At 42.1% G+C, this 16935-nt stretch overlaps 1 protein-coding gene and 1 long non-coding RNA gene across 5 annotated transcripts in view; one reads left to right on the plus strand and one right to left on the minus strand.

The window, feature by feature from the left end:
- The window catches only part of POU2F1 (POU class 2 homeobox 1), a 195288-nt gene that overhangs the window by 143444 nt on the left and 34909 nt on the right, over nt 1–16935 (minus strand). Inside the window, exon 1 of one of the 2 annotated variants that reach the window (XM_006124221.4) lies at nt 2970–7299. The exons of the other annotated variant lie outside the window; for it this stretch is intronic. The gene's annotated coding sequence lies outside the window, so the exon portion shown is untranslated. Of the gene's footprint in view, nt 1–2969; nt 7300–16935 lie in introns of those variants that run through there. 2 annotated transcript variants of the gene reach the window in all.
- The window catches only part of LOC112545990 (uncharacterized), a 37889-nt gene that overhangs the window by 6138 nt on the left and 14816 nt on the right, over nt 1–16935 (plus strand). Inside the window, exons 3-4 of one of the 3 annotated variants that reach the window (XR_012897674.1) lie at nt 7436–7597; nt 9095–9211. This is a non-coding gene — a long non-coding RNA (uncharacterized LOC112545990). Of the gene's footprint in view, nt 1–7435; nt 7598–9094; nt 9228–16935 lie in introns of those variants that run through there. The other 2 variants (XR_003089589.2, XR_003089588.2) reach the window with 2 other exon arrangements.

Consider the following 16935-nt stretch of genomic DNA (forward strand, 5'->3'; position numbering starts at 1 on the left):
CACCAGCACATCAGTAAGGATGGCACCAGCACAGCCCCCTACACTAATCTTGTGTCTCCCAGAACTCCCTTTACTGTCAGGACCCCCTATAGTTTTAACACTATAACATTTCAGATTTAAATATCTGAAATCATCACATTTACATTTTTTAAAAGACTATGATGATGAACTTGATCAAAATTTGGTAGGGTCCATGAATGAGATCTGCAAGGGATCATCCACTTAGCCTTCAGTGGCAGTGGTTTCAAGAGGTTTCAATATTAGCACTGAGAGCAAATGGGGTCTTAAAAGCAGAGATTTATACGGCCAGTCTACTGAACGATGAAACTTTGCTTCAAGTTCAACAGCAATTTATACAAACTGTATGTGGAGTTAGAAAAAAAAAAAAAAGAGGTAAAATATGGAAGTTTTTAACATTTGTATCACTGTGCAAGCCTTTAGAGGGTGAAAAAGTATAAGGAGTTGAATGTTAATTCTCTCCCCCTGCTTTCCATCATCTCTAATAATCTCTCATTCAGAACGCTGGAAAGGCTATCAAGGGATGTTCTAGTCAGCAAATTCTGTCATGTTAGAAACATGTTGAAACATGGTTTTGTATCTTTAGCCAGGACCAGTAAGTAATACATATTTTTTGGTCCTAGTCTTTACAGGGCTCTAAAAGAGTTTGGCCCAATCTACACAGAGAAGACCAGGCTGTGTCACAAACCCATTTGAGGCACTATAACACAAAAAATTAAGATTTACTCTCATATTGAGCTTGTACCTTTCTAAAATATTCAATGGCCAAACCCAATTCAGCTAAATAATGCAAGTACATAAATGTCATTGACTTGTAAAACACAGTGCAAGGAAGGTGAAATAGGACAGTTTGAAAAAGGAGGGGTTTTAATCCCTTCACAGTGGGAGTGAGGTATAACATGGATATTTCCTACAGAAAATGAAAATCACAACGTTTATAAAAAGCATTGTCCATAACCAATAAAAAAGTTATGACTGGGCAATCAGTATTAAAAAAAAAAAGAGTAAAAAAGCACTGACAAGATATCTAAGCTACAAAATAGATTTTTTCCTATTTTATAGCTTAAGAAGTCAGAGACTGATTGCAGTTACTCTTAAGGTGCGTTTACACTGCAGGGCTTATCTTGAAATAAGCTATATAAATTGAGCTACATAATTGCGTAGCTTATTTCGAAATTGGGAGCATCTACACAGCAGTTATTTCAAAATAGAGCACTCTCCCTCCAGCTTCCCTTACTCCTTGTACAATGACGATTACAGGAGTTGGAGTAAGAAGTCCTCCAACTTGACAGTATTTCAACATTATTTTGAAATAACTGCCTGCTGTGTAGATGCGGACAAAGTTATTTCCAAATAATGCTGTTGTGTAGATGTGCCCTTACTGTCCTAAGGCGGCTTGCTAGAAAACAATGTTCACTTTGTGACTGGCAGGATGGAAAACTCAGAAATCCATACATACTCCATGAGATAAGGTGCTGGCTTTAAGCAGGAATCATAAATTGATTAACTGATGGTTTTATTTTTGTGGTGTTTGACTATTACATGCATTGATAAAAAACATATGACTAAATTTAACAGCAAAATCAATAGCAGGGGAAGAGATATACAAACATCAAAAGAAAATCCTTGAAATTTAAAGGATTGCAATAGAGGAAAGTCAGAATAAAGTTGAGAGAAACTAAAGAAGTGGCTGTCTGGAACCTGTATTCCTTAAAGAAGCATGAACATTATTTTGTATTTAATGTCAATTATTTTTGCTTTCCAAAAATTCCTTCTATATATCCAAACATTTAGTCAGGCCATCAATGTTTAAAAACATTTTTTTTTTCAAATACTTTGCTGAATTTTATTTTAAACTCAGAATGATACCATTCACAGCCTAGGGCAGAGGTGGGGAACCTTTTTTGTGTCAGGAGCCAATGACCCACAGAAAAATCACTTGGGGGCTGCACACAAGTGAGAAACAAAAAAACCATCAATGACATGGCTCCCAACTGTGATGGAGAACGACCCTCCCCACATTTTCCTCACACACCAGAGCCTAGGGGGCCCAGCCTAGTAGATTTCATGTGCTCCAGCCTCGCACTGAGGCAACAGGGGGGCTGGAGTGCCAGCACGGGCTCTCCAATGCTGGGGAGGGGGAACCTCAGGGGCCGGATCCAGGCAAGCTGGGGACCAAATTCAGCCTGGCCCCAAGTTCTCCACCCCTGGCCCAGAGCTTTGAAAAGTTTGTCTGAAATAAACTGCTTTTTAGTATTTTACAGGGGCTCACACTTTCAAAACCGAATGTGTAAGCTTCAGTGAGATTTGCAGATGCTCAACACTTCTACCAAAATCAGTCCATTTTTACGTGGGTACCTACTATAGATGTAGAAGTCAAACTTCAGAAGGCAATCATGTTTGAAAATGTTATCCATTTTTACACAATCTCTGAAAAAGACAATTTACACTATACCATGTGTTCCTTTTTTCTAAAAAAATAGCATAGCCATACAAACTTCAGCAAAAAGTTCAGCTAGAGGTGCAAGAACAGATTTATATGGATTTAACATCTTGTGGTATCTTATAAAATGTGTCCGCAAAGCTTCTACTTCCCTTTTTCTTTGTTGGAATAAACAGGAAGGAAACATTAATTCCTCTCTGGTGAATACAAATTGAGATGGAACTTAGAGACAATTTATAAAAAAAAAAAAAAAAAAAAAAGTAACTGCACTGCCCCCCTAGTCTCTTCCACCTGGAGTAGATTATTTGTCTGCAGTTTTGCTCACAGCTGTCTTCTTTTCTGAAGGCATTTACACACTATCTAACATTACCCACTACCATGGCTACCCCTAGAGTTTTTATGAGAGTGAGCACAATATAAGAATTATTATGAACATCAAAGACACAAGACATTTATTGAAGGGGGAGAGGAAGAGAGCGTGAGGTAATGAGGGTCCTACTGTATTTACCTTATGTGCAGAGCATGTGGACAGCAACAGAAACCACATAGGGAGCGATTTTGGTCAGAGAAAGAACACGGCAGCCTAATGGGAGACCTTTGTTCTTCAAAAGGGTCTCCTTTTCCCCTTTTGTGCTTCACTTAATTCATGACATCTGAGCTGCTCTTGAACTTGACAGACGGTGAAGGGAGGATGAAGAGAGGGGGAGACAAAAGAAAAAAAAAGAAAGGACTTCAAAAGAGTTTTCCTTTGAAAATTCTGTTGTGCTGGTGAAGGTTCCAGAATCAGAAAGGGACAGAAAACACTTTCTTTCTCTCTGCAACTAAGTTATTTGAATTGTCCCAAATCTTAAAGAAAGTACAAGGTAGTGATGAAACAGAGAAATAAGAAATAAAACAGGCAAGGGAATTCTTCACCTCAGGGTGTGTTTTATTTTATATTCATCGTTATTCTTATTTTACATGGATAAAAATATATTTATTAAGACACTACCATCAAAACATCTGGTTTCCAGCAGTGTCCTGGAAAACATGCATTCTTCATGGTCCAATAGAATCATTTCCCATATAGAAAAATACATTTACACAACCTTAAAAAATCCTAAAAATAACCAGCGCCATCTGGAGGATGAATTCAGAGATGAATATTGTACATTTCTCTACAACTCAATATACAATGAACTCATTAGTAAAACTTTTTAATTGATATTTAATATGAATTTCAGAAATATGAAAACTGCTAAATGTTGCTTGCACTGAGTATTACATTAAACATCCAATGACTCTCCAGAATGACAAATGACAGAAGCTGCTAGTGCTAACAAAGGAAAAACATCAAATTCTGAATTTCAGGAATCCCTACCAAAGTTGAAGTAATTCTTTTTTGCCTGCGACTCTTAAGAGCATACTCAAATGGGCTAACTTAATAGTACAGTCTTAATAATATGCGAAAAATATGAAACAGGGAACAAACTTTCGACCTCACAAGTTTGTAAACAATACAAAATGTATCATATCTGCATGTGCTCCATATGCCTAGACAAAACACAACTTTCAACATTCCCTCACTTGCTCACACCACAGACACACACACACACACACAAAATTTACTCTCTCACGCTTCTTAGAAATTCCATAACCCCTCAAATTTGTAAATCTGGTTAATGATGATATGGATATATAAGAATTCAATCTGCACATTTCAGATTCATTTTACACATTCTACAGAACATCTCAGTGTCATGCATCAACATGTGTAAATCTGTGTATACTAAGTATATACTTTACACTAATGTGCATCAATATGTTTTGTGTGTAAGAAATGATGATTGTGAAATTCATAATGTGAGGTTTTATATATCCATATTATCATTATTAAAATATATGATTGTATTGGTCTTGGCTTATTTTATACAAATTACCCTAATTAATCATTTCTGTGGGTTTTTTTAAACGTTTAATGTGCTTGGGTTATTATTGTTGTTCTTCAGAGATAATTATCCCATCTACTGTTTAACAATCTATACTAGAACAATGAATATTCAACTACAGGACCTCACTATTTCCAGAACAGAAAGACAGCAGGGCTCTTGTACATTTCAAAAGCAGAGGCTTCACATAAGGCTTCCTTTTGAAATGTACAAGAGCCCTATGGGGCTCTTGCTGATTTCAAAGGCTGAGATGCTGCTGGGAGTTGGGGCCAATGGAGGAGTCCCCGCTGGTCCTGCACTCCCTGTGGGGCTTCCACTTTTGAACAGTATCAAGAGCCCAGGAGGACCCCTGGGCTCTTGATACAGTTCAAAGGCAGAAGCACCCTTATAGACTAATCAAATAGTCGATGGAAATCGCATAGACTATTCGATTGCTTAATCTAAATTTAACGTCCCTAATTAGGAGTGCTTGAGGATTAATTAATGTTTATAGAGCTCACTGAAAACTGAAAGTTCTACATAAGCGCTATTATCATTTTTTACTAGGGGAGCATACAATGGGGGAGGGACTGAGTTGAGAACATGAAATGGAGAAGGGAGGAGAAGGGGGGCTCAGGGATGGGACTGGTACTGATGCCTGCCTCAGGTACCTCGGGAGACTTCAGCTGCCTGAGCAGTCCCACCACCACATGATTGTGGGCCCTGGCAGCCCCTAGGCGTATATGAAGAAAGGCCAGGGGGTAGGTGAGGGCGCTAGTGCTGGGAGTTTGGGGGGGGGGGGTAGGGCCAAGGAGGTGGCTGGTGGACCACTCTATACACACAGCCATGAGCTACATGACTGATATGATGGACAAGTATGTGGCCTCATGCTGGCACAACAGCTGCTCCCACATAGTCTTCCTCAGCTTACAGTCAGCCTGGTGCTCCTGGTCAAAACTCCAGCTGAAGGAATGGATGCAGTCCAGATGTTCCTGCACCAAGTGCTCACGGGTTCGCCTCTGTCTATGGGTCTCACAGGGTCAGAAAGATGGTGCGGAAGGTGGTGGACACACCATGCACACAACTGTCCCAGCTGTGAAGACAAGTGACAAGGGCAGTCATCCCAAGAGACACTGTACATGCAGTATCCTAGCCCTAATCTCTGAACCGACACTGAGATCTTGTTTCAGAGGGTGGCAATGTGCTTCGAGCAAGGTCATATGTTGCCTAGACAGCAGGCACTTTCCTGAAGGGGCACGAATGTCCCAGGGGAGCCTCACTACCCCCATGTCATGGGATCAAGCAGGCATAGGAAGGTGCCAGCCAGGCCAAGAGCCTGTAAATGGGAGGGAGGGATGGGGCAGTTCAGCTTCTTTCCATTTCCCACAAACACTGGGCCCGGCAGTGGTGGGATCCTGCAGAGAGAACGTCTGTCCCTGCCCCATGGAGGAGAAGGGGGAGGGTGTTGGGGGAGGTGCGTGTGAGCAGCGGACGCTGTTTGTCAGAGAGAGTGATATTGGGTTCCTCTCCTCTTCTTCCCCCAGGTAGATTCCCATGTAGGGTATCAGTCTCCAATGCACTGCCACGCTTGACCAGGAGTGGATGCTGCCCGCGAGTGTGGGCATGAGCCTGTGCTGTGCGCAGCACTGCTGTGTGTTTCCAGAAGCCCATCCTCCTTAGCAGTGGTTTGTCGCAGGAAAATGTCCCACCACAGAGGCCGTAGTAAAACAGGCCTGTGCAAGAACCTTGTAAGAAGGAGCAAGGGGTTCCTATGTGAGAGCCTTATGGAGCTGAGTCCTCCAGACTGACGTTCCACATGCACAGGCTGAGGCCCCAGGCCAAGCAAGAAGCTCGTAGTCCCTTGCTTTCCCTATACACCTGCCCCACGTGTGTATAGGGAAAGCGATGGAACTCACCTGCAGTGCATTTCCCAGATTTGTCCGAGCCCTGGGAGACATACCGGAAGGTGGGGGAGGGGAGAAGGAATGGCTCCAGGCAAATGATGACCTCTTGGCTGGCGGGCATGGTGTGTCCATGCCAGCCTGCTTCTCCTCCTCATCATTCTGGTTGTCCTCCTCCACAACCCTTGTAAGTAACGTTGAGGCTTATGATGGGCATGTCCTGTCCAGAGTAGATGGCAAGGGGGGCAGCAGGGTGATCAGTTCTCCTCCCAGGAAGGCATCAGTGGCATGTGTGCAGTGCCACCCCAGAGTGGGAACTTTCCTCCTTGATCTTTTTGCAGGCCTGCCAGAGTTTTTTTATTTTCATTGATCCGAGGAATAGAAAACCTGTCTTATGAAAGGAGACTCAAGGAGCTTGGCTTGTTTACTTTAACCAAAAGAAGGCTGAGGGGAAACATGATTGCACTCTTTAAATATATTAGAGGGATAAATACCAGGGAGGGAGAGGAATTATTTAAGTTTAATACCAATGTGGACACAAGAACAAATGGATATCAGCTGGCTAGTAGGAAGTTTAGACTTGAGATTAGACGAAGGTTTCTAACCATTAGAGAAGTGAGGTTCTGGAACGGCCTTCCAAGGGAAGTAGTGGGGGCAAAAGATCTATCTGGTTTCAAGATTAAACTAGATGGGTTAATGAAGGGGATGGTTTGATGAGATAACATGATCTTGGTAACTAATTGACCATTCATTATCAGTGGGAAATAGGTCAATGGAGGGATGATAAGAGTGACTATAGAGAACTTTCTGGGTGTCTGGCTGATGAGTCTTGCCCACATGCTCAGGGTTTAGCTGATCGCCATATTTAGAGTCAGGAAGGAATTTTCCTCCAGGGTAGATTGGCAGAGGCCCTGGAGGGTTTTCGCCTTCCTCTGTAGCATGGGGTACAGATCACAGCTGGAGGATTCTCTGCATCTTGGGGTCTTCAAAGTATTTGAAGGCTTCAATATCTGAGATATAGGTGAAAGGATTATTCTAGGAGGGGTGGGTGAGATTTTGTGGCCTGCACTGTGCAGGGGGTCAGACTAGATGATCATAATGGTCCCTTCTGACCTTAAAGTCTACGAGTCTATGAGTTTTTTTATTTTCATTTGCACCTTCTCCAGGGTGAGGCTGTGCCGCTGATGGCCATCCAGCTGTAGACTTCAGCATTTCACCTATTGCTGCGGAAATCCTGGATGTACAAATCCTCACCCCTAACTTCGATGAGATCCAGGATCTCCGCGCCAGTCCAAGCCTCTAACCAGGGGCTTTTGAGGTGGCTATAGGTATGCTTGTAGCTCAGGGGGGCTCAGAGGAAGTGCTGGGGTCTGCCATGGCTCAACAAAAAGAGGGTGTTGTGTGGTACGGGGCTGGTGTGGTGACACAAGCCCTTTCCCTTCTGCCTGCAGCTTTAAACTCTGCAGGAGAAGAGCAGTGAAATTGTCACATGTGTGGCCAGAGTGGCCACACAGACAGCTGTGAGGCCTCTGGAGGCCAATTATTTTGAAACAGCAGCAGCTGAACATCCGCACTGGAACTATTTCTAAATAATTTTGAAATAAGCATTATTCCTCTTCACAAGCAGGAGTTATTTCAAAACAACATGTCCGTTATTTTGAAATAATGGGCTTGGCAGTGTGGATGCTCGTGTTGTTATTCCAAAATAAGGCGAGTTGTTTTGAAATAACTCCCCAGTGTAGACTTGCCCTAAAGGTGCCACAGGACTACTTGTACTTTTCTAGGGTCTATTTTTAATTTACACATATCCCAAAAAGACTTAGGGAACTCATTTGTTAAAATCAGTACTCTAAGACAGTTCTCTATTTAGTAGGAAATAAAGTTGTCAAATACGAAAGCAGGGATTGTATCTCTGTAAGAGAAAGGGTTAAATACTTCCTCACATATAAGCTGCCCATTTAACGTGGACCTGAAGAAAAGTCACTGGAGGCAGTTTCCTCCTTTATCAAAATATACATATCATTTGAAGTTGAGGAAATACTTAACGGAGTAGTAAATAAACAAATATTTATGATTACGATGATATCTAGATGTTTCTGACAATTCTGACTACAGACTTTATTTTTATAAAAAATAAGAGATAGAGCAGAATTTAGATTAAGTTATTTGTATGGTGCTCCAAATGAAACAGTTTTGGGCATCTCAAAAACCATAAATAAAAAGAAATGAAATTTGTTATGCAACATGATTTGAAATTCAACTGATACAAATATCTGCCCCTTCCACTTCAGAGGCTAACAGCCCAAATAATAAATATATTCTTTACATTACAAACTAAAAATTCATCTGAATCTTAGCTGTATCTAGAAGAATATCACTTAGTATTTTGGTGCACCCAAATGAGAGAACATATAATATTAGAACAAGCCACAGTTCTAAACTTGATGACTAAGTTCTGTGACAGGGTCATTAAATGAGTCTTCAGGTAGATTGGTCCTAAATTATTTTCAAATGTATATATGATGCATGTAAAACACAGTCATTGAAGTACTCCTAAACAGAAGGCAACAAATTCAGAGTACAGGCACTACTGATTCTTGAGGATAAATACCCTTTTGCAGTCAGATGCAACATTCTGCATTAACAGACATCTATTAATGGTTTATAAGGGAGCCCAAATAAAATGTACTGCCCATAGGTGATAAATATTCACTATGGCAAGATCTTTGCTGGGAAGGAATAGCTACAACTTGAAAGCATTTTGAAAGTGAAAAATATTTTTATCTGTTTGTATTAATACTGCCTTTGAATTTACTTTCACTCAGCTTTTATTGTGACAGGAAGCATCTAAACTTCATGAACAACTCTGTAGCCCCATCATCATCTCCTCTGCTACTCCCACCAACCATCTTTCCACCTGAAGAATTCCTATTCTGAAAATGGTAGTCTATTCTCGCTACATTAAACTATTAACATTGCTTAATTGTGCATTCTTGTTGGAGAGTCCTTAGAGGAATCTGTACAATTCCTTCCATGCTACAGGAAAAAAAAAAAGAAAAAAGAAAAAATTGCTTTTCCATGGCTGCCTAAACTCTGAGAACACAAGTTAAATGTTCAGCATAAAGTGGAAGGGAGGAGAATGGGGCAAAAGAGAGGATGAAACATTCCAGCCTCAAAGGAAAAAGAGGGAAGAATTACATTTGTTTCTTTCTTCTCAAAATGGTATCTGATTTAAGACTGAAAGAATTACATCCACGTTCTTACTTTATCTCCCTGCTTCCTTTTCTGTTCATCTTTTTGTTCCATGGGTTTTTTTTTTCCAATTAGGCCTTGGCCAGAAAAAAAATGGAGTATAAGCCTGACATGCTTGATATTGCTTCTGAGAGAGGCGGGAGCAAAACTATGGAGCAGAAGGAAGGAACAACAAAAGGAAGGAAACTGGGCACAAGACTTCCTTATCCAGATTAGGGCAGATACTTTCAAAAGAGTTTAAGGGACACTGGCGGATCCAAAATCCCACTGAAATGCAAATCCTTTAAGCTCCTCTGAATTAGGGATGTTAGCAGCTAGCCAGGTAAGCAATAGCTTATTAGTTAAATGCTTATCAGTTAATGGTCCCGGTTAACCGCAACAACCCCCCTCTCTCGCGTATTCTGCATTTAAATCTTGGACTGTCAGGTTGGCTCAGTCCCAACCCACCAGTTCTTAAAACTAAGAGCACACAGGGGAGTCATCTGCCACCCTGCAGAACCTTACTATAAACAATTTAAATGAATTAATGTAATCTAAAACAAAGCCGTTAAGCACACGTTGAATCTCTGTAGCCCAGCAACATCTGGGGTCCAGAATGATATTAGTTAGCTGGATGTCCACTTATCCTGAGTGTAGCCAAGTTTCCCCACAGTCCTATAAAGTTTGTTTACAGCCACCAGTCCTGGATCTTAGTGTGTTTTGGTGTTATTTAGCTCTAATTTACCCCTAAACATCTTCTAAGAGCTCAGTAAGCAGTGGAAGTGTTGGTAATGCTACTGACCTCTTCTGGTTCGGCAAATTCTCTGGCTCAGCAGCAGCCACGTCCCGAGGGTGCTGGACTAGAGAGGATCAACCTGTAGTACTATTCATCACAGTAAATATACAGTAACGTTATCAACTATGTGTACACAGATAGCATACAGGCAATAAGGTGGCTCCACTTTCTTTACGTTTCATTTTACTTGCAATTTCACCACAAAATAGATACATATACTGTTTTGACAAATTATACAAATTGAGTGGATCTGTTCCATTTTTTAAAAAGCTGCTTCTCCAAGAGAAGGAAAGGAAACTAGAGGCACCTAGAAAGGCTACTCACCCAGAGCTGTGGCTCAAAAGGAAGCATGGTGTGCAACCATCTTGCAGGTGGCCTACTGGCTTGTCCCCCTCCTCATCCCACAGCAGGGAGCCTGCACTGGTGCTCCAGTCTCAAGCTCTGCATGGCTTCCCACTGCGGAAGGGCGGGAGCCTCAAGTCTCGCAGGACAGATCTGGCTCGCAGGGCGAGGAAGCTGTTCCACGTGCTACTGCTCCCACTCCCTCCTGGCTGGGAGAATGGCATCACAGGAAACCACCTGTCTGGAGGTTGTCCCCACTGCTCCCATTAGCAAGAATTGCACATCCAGACACCGCACCGCCATCGCCCTCACCCCTACCTCCCTTCTAGTCTCCCTACCCTCAGACTGCTCTCTCCTGCACCCTCCATCCCATGCAGACCTTGCACCCTCCACATGCGCCCCACATCCTGCTCAAATCCCCTATCCTAAGCCCGCTCCTGTACCCAACTCCCCATCCATACCCCATCCTCCACTCCACCTCTTGTCCAGACCCTGCACTCCAATCCTGACCCTACTTCCTGGCAGCCTCCTATTGCACACTAAACCCCTCATTTTTGGCAACGCCTCAAAGTCTAGGGGACCCACAAAAATCTACTAGTCATGAGACCTCAGAAGAGTTAATCTGGCCTGTGGGAAGCCCTGAACCTTAGTCCTCCCTCCCTCCCCACTCCGTGGGGCGGGAGCATGAGGGGAGTGACGTGTCTTAATTGGAGGCCAGACCAGTGAGGGATGGGGGTGTTTTTTTGGGGGGGGATTGTTTTGTTTTTCTGTTTTTCACTTGTGTGGCCACCAACTGATTTTTCTGTGGGTCAGTGGCCCCTCACCTAAAAAAGGTTCACCCAACCATGTCATATAGACAATGTTGAAATTTTGTTTTAGACAGAAATAAATATTTTACTTTATTTTAAAAGTTTGGTAAACTAACATGATAAAGTTAAAGCACTTAATCTGGCTAATGATTTTTGATTAATAATATTTCCTCTCTTACCGGCTGTATATGCCCCCTTATATAATAGCTGCGTATTTATGTTTTTATGCTCAAATATCATAATATGAATAATTTAGTATTTAAGGTATTTAGAGATAAGGAAATGCTTTTTTTCATCCTGGTGGGTTGGCTTGTGGTCCATGGAAAGATTTGTGATAAACAGGGTGATCTGTGGGCCAAAAAGTTTGAGAATCACTAAACTAGAGGGAACAGTGTCCTATTCTATATTATAACTCTTGATTTTTTTCTGTACCACTTGCTATTTAACCTTTGCTTAAGTAAAGGCTTATTCACTACTTCCTACCTTACTCTGCTTTATTTTATCTTGCGGTGAGACTAATGTTGAATTTCTCGCTTACTCATTTTTATTCAATGCATTGTGCTGCCAAAATACTGGATAATGGTTTAATGGCAGAAGTAACTGTAGATCCCCTACCTGAAAAAAGTAACATGTTTCCCTAAGCCTCTCTCAAGCCAAATTATATTTGGTAGTACATTGCTGTGAAACAATACAGCCAGCCCATCCTATTCACGTAACTGGGAAATGTTAGTTGGCTTAATTTGCACTGACAACTTATTTCAATACTATCTGTTTTTTAGGTCAAGTATAGGGTGGTATTTGAGGATGGTTTTAATATGAACCAGAAATTAAACATAAAGGAACCGAGTCACCTTATACAAGATTTCCTCACTAGTGTCCACATCTTATATTTCCCTACAAATAAATCAGATTTAGATTTCTACCATAACTGCTGGAATATAAAGAACTATGCAATACTAAACAAATATTACAATTATAGCACATGTACTAGGTGCTACTTGCGTCCTTAAGGAGGGGCTCAGGACAAGAGATATGGGGGGGAGAGTACAGGAGTCAGGATGAGGGAGTGAGGAGGGGACTCGGTGTGTAGGGGGAGGGAGGCCTGGGAGGTCAGACTCCCTCGCTCCCCCAGATTCAAACCAGAGCTGCATGGTCTTCCCCTTCCTGTCCATCTCAGGGAGCGAAAACAAAGTACATAGCTCGTCTACCCCCCTGCACTCACTAGGGTTGCCAGGTGTCTGGCATTCACACGGATAGTCCGGTATTTTCACCTCCTGTCTGGTTTAAAAAAAAATTAAAAATCAGAGAATACCGGATACCTGAGATGTCCGGTATTCTCTGAATTTTTCCCCGGCTAGGACGCGAAAATGCCGGGCATCTGGCAACCCTACAAACACTCCGCACCCAGCCTCTTCCACGCCCCTCCCCCCCAGGGCCTCTCTGGCCCCCAACACTCCCAACCTCCTGACCCCAGCCCCCAGTTTGCCAGCCTAAAATGGCTGCCGGCCAAAAGACCTAGGGGAAGCAATGCTTCCCCTGGATCTTAGTGCTCAACCGCTCCCCCGTTCCTATCCCTGCACTCACTCTTAAAGGGGACATGCTGGGTTTTTTTTTCCTTTTGCTTAACAACTTTGTCCCCCCCCCCTCCCTTTTCCCCCCCTTGAACAAAATTTTTTCCCAGTGTTTTTTTTTTTGGGGGGGGGGGGGCGGGTTCGGTATTTTTGTTTTAACCATCTGGAAACCCTAGCACTCGCCATCCAGAGTAAGGAATATAACAAATTATGCACTTTGTTCTCAGAATTCCCTCTACAAATCAGGGGGGAGGGCCTGAAGCTCCACCGTCCTAACAGGTATCTGCAGGCGGGGCTCAGCCACTTCCAGATGTGGGAAAGTGCCCCCAAATAACCCCTTTCATTTTGCCTGGTGATTCGATCTCTTTTTTGTATGATTTTATGAGAAGCAATCCCATTCCAGGCACATCCCATTTTCCTGGCACAACCAAAGCCAACTTATGTTGCTTTAACTTATGATTTGAAGAGGATGCATACTGAATTTGGTGGTCCTAGCTCTTACAGAATAGGTGAGTTCTTGAACAGACAGACTCTCAAATATATGTATATTATGCAAGGTTTAAAGACAGGAAAAAAATTAAGTTCGAAGAGCAGACACACCAAAAAAAGAAAACTGCTTCTAAAGGTTACTGCAGACTATTCTACAAAATCTATAAATTGAGTGCTGTATTACAAAAAACTGACAAGCATAGACTCTCAAAATGACAATGTCTTAAGAGGTTGAATTTCTGATTTCCTGGACAGTAAAAGCATTAAGTGGATACAAAAAAGTCTTTGTCACTGGCTTGTACCAAGGATTAATTCAACCAAGCATTTTTAATTTAGATTACTTAAAGACTTGGTAGTACAGGCAGTCCCCAGGTTACATGGATCCGACTTACATCGGATCCCTACTTACAAACGGGGTGAGGCAAACCCACACTAGCTGCTTCCCCCCAGCAGACCAGGGAAATGCGGAGCGGCTATTCTCAGCAGACACCTCAGCTTGAGAATAAAGGACTGAGGGAAGTGAGGTGTGGGAGAATAAAACTGAGCTCTGGAGAAATGTTTGGCTAGAGTTTCCCCTACAATATGTACCAGTTCTGACTTACATACAAATTCAACTTAAGAACAAACCTACAGTCCCTATCTTGTACGTAACCCGGGGACTGCATGTATAACAAAATGTATTACCATAACCACATACAGATATAGCATCTTAGTGGATGTGTAGTTAAATGATCCTGATTTTTTTGGAGGCTGATGATGTTGGGTCCAGTGATGAAATTGCCTGTACAGAGTTGGCTCCAGGGCTGATTGCAGGGGTGGGTTCCTGGATCCTTATGATGTAGCTGTGTAGCATATCACCGGAAAGAATTTGTTTCAGGTTAGGGGGTTGTCTATAAGCGAAAATAGGCCTTTCCCCCCAACGCCTCAGAGTGAGGGGTCATTTTCCAAGATAGGCTGTAGATTGCAGATAATGCGTTGGAGGGGTTTAAGTTGCAGACTATAGGTAATGACAAGTGGAATTCTGTTGTTTTCTCTTCTGGGTCTGTCTTGAAGTAGTTCATGTCTGGGTACTTTTTTGGCTCTGTCAACCCATTTTTTCACTTCTCCAGGTGGGTATTCAGTTTTATGAATGCTATCTACAGATCCAGTAGGTGTTTGTCTCTGTGAAATTGGAGCAAATCTGGTTTTATCTTAGGGCTTCGCTGTACACAATAGATTGAGAAATGTGTCTGGGATGGAAGCTAGAGGCATAAAGGTAAGTGTAGCGGTCGGCAGGTTTCCGGTATAGGGTGGTGGAAATTTGTCCATCATTTAATTTTACTGTAGTGCCAAGGAAGTTTAGGAGGACTTCTTGAACAAATGGACTCACAGATAGACACACACAGATATACAGATATAAATGACAAATTGAGGCACTGCTAAAACTTAGGACTTCTGGGTTTTCTTCTAACTTCCAGACCCCTGATTTCAACCACAAAATCATGCTGTGTAAATATGGCACATGCTAGTCTAGTGGAGAAATCAACAAGCATTTTATAAAAACATTAACTGGTTTTGCATTCTCTCCTTCTAATGGACTATTTTCCGTGCAATGCCAAGACACTAATTTGTTTCCCAATCAATTTAATGAACAGTTTAATCTAGAAGCTTCAGGGAGTAGCCAAGTTAGTCCGGTCATCTGAAGAAGTGGGCTGTGCCCACGAAAACTCATGATATCTTCTACATGTTTTGTTAGTCTATAAAGTGCTACCAGACTATTTGTTGTTTTTTAAGTTTAATTTAGGCTCATGCTCTTTAGTTTTTTGCGCCCCAATTAACATGCTATCTGTCCACATTTAAATTCATTTTGCATCTCTTGGCATCCATATAAACACTTGCCACGTCTATCCTTCAGGGCAGAGGTTCTCAACCAGTATCCCTGAGAGTACTCAGAGGTCTTACACAGGACACTCAACTCATCTAGATCAGTTTCTCTCAACTGGGGGTTGATGTTCCCAGGGGAGGGGTCATTTCAGAGTTGGGTTAGGGGGATTTGAAGTGCAAGGCTGGCATTAGGAGGCAGCTGCTCATAGCCTCATGAAGCTAAGTTATATGCTTGAACCCCAGGCAGCAGAGCTTTGGCTTCAGCCGCGAATGGCAGGAACTCTGAATTTAGACAAGAGACTCACAAGTAGAAAAAAATTAGGTTGAAGTATCACACTGAAATGCAAGTAAAATATTTATATTGATGTATTTGATAACTATATGATAAAAATGAGAAATCCAGCAATTTTTCTGTAAGAGATGTTGAGACTTTTGTACTTCCATGTCTGATTTTGTAAAGTAGCACATTTTAAACAGGATTTATAAAAATTGATGCTTTTTTATACATTAAAAGTTTTTTTAATTATTTTTTAAAATCAATAGAATACTAAACTTCTCATTTAAAAATAACAGTTATGCATACCTCATCACAAACATGCTACACATTTTTATGAGACTAAGTCTATGAATTAATGGCTCTAGTCTATCCACCATAACTACTAGCTCTTGCTTCCTGAAAGTTCTGGAGTTTCTATTTGTTTCTCAGCACCAGTGTTCCCTCTAAGATTTTCAATCCATGAGCAAAGTGGGTTTTGTCTTGTGCACTAATATCAAGGTCATGTGCGCTTGTTTGGATGTGTGCCTCCATTGCACCCATAGTTATGGAAGAAAGAATACTAAAATAGCCCATTCCCAGTCACAAAGAATAAAGAGAGCTGTTAAATCATCACTTTCACCCATGCTTCTTTATTATTATGGCTGACCCTAAGTGCCAATATACCGTATTTGTCTTTCAATCTGCTTATTGTCCACTCCTGCTCTATGATTTGTCACCACACATAACACAGAAGGCCTTATAGTCACTCTGAAGGAAATGGGGTGCTTCCTAAAAAATGAGCCCGCAAATAATGAATTGGAATGGTTGTAGCAGGTACAAGAACAATCCCATTTAAATTACTTAACTATAAAAAATTTAGTTAAGATCAGATAGCTGAAACATGGAAGGAAAAGATGGAAAGCAAAGTTACTCACCTCGGTGCAGTAACTGTCATTCTTTGAGATGTGTGTCCCCGTGGGTGCTCCACTGTAGGAGTTGGGCTCGTCCCAGCGCTGCAGATCGGAGATTTTCAAAGTGGTAGTCGGCCGGGCCACACATGCACAGTTGGCTCCTCACGGCGTTCGCGCCCTTCAGCTCACGCGCATGGTCCAACTCCCACCAGTTCCTCGAATCGGCCCTGGAATCTGAAAAACATTAGAAAAAGGCTCCGGAGCGGGGAGGAGGGCGGGTAGTGCAGCACCCATGGGGGGGGGGGGGGGGGGGGAGACACATCTAGAAGAACAGTTACTGCACCAAGGTGAGTAACTTCACTTTCTTCTTCAAGTGACGTCCCCGTTGGTGCTCCACT

The sequence above is a fragment of the Pelodiscus sinensis genome, chromosome 1 (genome assembly GCF_049634645.1).
Source record: "Pelodiscus sinensis isolate JC-2024 chromosome 1, ASM4963464v1, whole genome shotgun sequence".
Taxonomy (NCBI): domain Eukaryota; kingdom Metazoa; phylum Chordata; order Testudines; family Trionychidae; genus Pelodiscus; species Pelodiscus sinensis.